This window comes from Pteropus medius, unplaced genomic scaffold (assembly GCF_902729225.1).
Source record: "Pteropus medius unplaced genomic scaffold, Ma_sr-lr_union100, whole genome shotgun sequence".
NCBI lineage: Eukaryota > Metazoa > Chordata > Mammalia > Chiroptera > Pteropodidae > Pteropus > Pteropus medius.
The window spans coordinates 10,005,557-10,007,856 of record NW_024352784.1 but is presented as its reverse complement, the minus strand read 5'-3'; the positions used below and the strand labels follow the sequence as shown (position 1 = coordinate 10,007,856).

The following is a 2,300-nucleotide window of genomic DNA, read 5'->3' as shown; positions in this document are numbered from 1 at the left end:
TGTAGGAATTCAACTCTTGTTGATATCAATTAGCTTGTGGTAAAATTGGTTTCAATATACATCATTTAATTGCAGCTCCAAGAACCTATCAATGACATTAACTGAGGACCTACCTACTGTTCATGCACAATGGGACTAAGTTTTAAAAAGATATCTCCTGTCATTTTCATTAACCTTCCTACTTGAAGAAACAAGTAGAATTAACATTATTATTATTATTATTATTTTTTTTTTTTAAGCAAGGCAACCATTGTTTGACCTCACAGATTGCAAGGACCTTGTCAGCTTACAATCTCTTTTTTTTTTTAATTTTATTTTTTACTCCTACAACACCTGGTCTTCCTACGTGGTCTCCCATGCAAGTACTAACCAGGCCCAACCCTGCTTAGCTTCCAAGATCAGATGGGATTAGGCTTGTTCAGGGTACCATGGCTGTAGACTTAGACTTAGCATTTACAAAATTTGTAACTCAATACACATGATTTTTACAATTCTATCAGGTTTCTAGCTGTTGATATTTCCCTCTGGAATGTTTCAAATTGTGATTCATATTTAGTTTAATAGGAAAGCAGTGAAAAGATATCTATTGTTCAGGATTTTGATGATTAATCAGCATGGCTTCTCCCTCAGAGTACATGCAGGTGAAATGGAGTCAGGAATGTTTGAATAGGCATCTGGCTACTAAGATAAGGAACTCGTCTGGCTAGACTTAGGGGATGAACCCTTTCTGCTATCCTCTACCCACCAACACGTACCGTGGTGTGATGAGGGAAATGTGTATGTGTGGCATTGTGAACTACATTACAAAATTACTTCTCCAATTAAAAATGCCAAGATAATGTTTGATAAATTTTCCCAGAGTGTTTATTAGTTATAGAAAAGTGAAATCCCTTCCCAGGAAAATAACCTTTATCATTCTGTAACTAAATTACCATATCAATTTATACCATAAAAGGATATAACCTCTTCCTTCTGCTCTCAGAGAGAGTCATTTCATGGACCCAACTCAACAAGCTACTTTGTTTCTTGTCAGATAATAATAGTAGCAGTTCACTGGAGCTGCAGTCATCTATCTGGGAGACTCAAATGACTAGAACCTCTAAGATAGCTCACTAATGCAGTTTGGTGCTAGCTGTCAGATGGAGCAGTGAACTAGAGCACCTCAGTTCTCTTCTATGTGACCTCCCTACATGGTTTTAGTTCTGTAGATCATGGAAACTGGAAACCACAAATGAGGGAATTAAAAATGGAAGCTGCAGATTTCTCAAAAACCTATTTAGAGTTTGCTCTGTGCAGTTAGATAGAATCACTCTGCCTCACGTTATCAATCATAGCAAGTCACAAGCCATCCGAAATGAAACAAATGTAATGGCATCAAATTTGGGCCAACTTTAGTTCAACACAGTCTGCACTCTGGTCATAAAATATTTATATCTGTCCAGAAATATAAAGTATTATAACCCCCTTTCTCAAGACCACCAAAAGCCTTATCCCCTTACATCATCAAATTCTAGCTTAAAATACATAATATCAATATTAACTTATGTCCAGGTATAGAAGAGGCTCGTCAGGGTAGAGTTCACAGGTGTTTCTTTGCTTGTTTGTTTTTAATACAGAGATTTGTGGTCTAAAAAGACAAGTTTTCTGTTCCAGCAGACACAAATTAATTGGGAGATAGTGATGGAATAACCCCAGTAAACACTCTAATTCAAAAAGAGATAGCCAAAACACATGCCCCCAATCTATCTCAGGACAAGGAACATGTATTTATTTATCGAAAACAGTGCTGCAATATAGTTTGTACATATATCAAACAAGCGCGGGTATTTTTAAGGTAAATTTTACGGAGTGGAATTAGTAGGTCAAATGTAAAAGGCGTTTTTTAATAGATGTTTACAAATTGTCTTTTATAAATTTCATTATTTTGAATTCACATCAACAATATCAAAGAGCCAATTTTTCCAGTATGTGGAGTTTGCTATCAAACTTAGAGTTTTGCCAACATGATAGATAGAAAATGGTTTCTTGGTGTGACTGTGTGTTTCTCTCAAAATAGGTGAAGTTGAGGATATTTTCATATGCTTGAAAACTCTTGTATTTCCTCTCTTTCTCAAGGTCTAATATTCATATGAGCAATTATAGGAAATTACTTAAAGATAAATTCCACCCAAACGAGAAGAAAATGGAAAATCTTTAGGAAAAGAAAATACAGTGATTTTTATAATAAATATTTATTAAAATGAAAATAATTTATAGTATGTATATAATTTAATGAATATAAAATTATCATTTATATTAAA

The 2,300-nt window shown here is 34.3% G+C and overlaps 1 pseudogene; it reads right to left on the bottom strand.

The window, feature by feature from the left end:
* Positions 1-321: 321 nt before the first annotated feature.
* LOC120590583 (uncharacterized) lies at positions 322-440 on the bottom strand (annotated as a pseudogene).
* Positions 441-2,300: the final 1,860 nt, after the last annotated feature.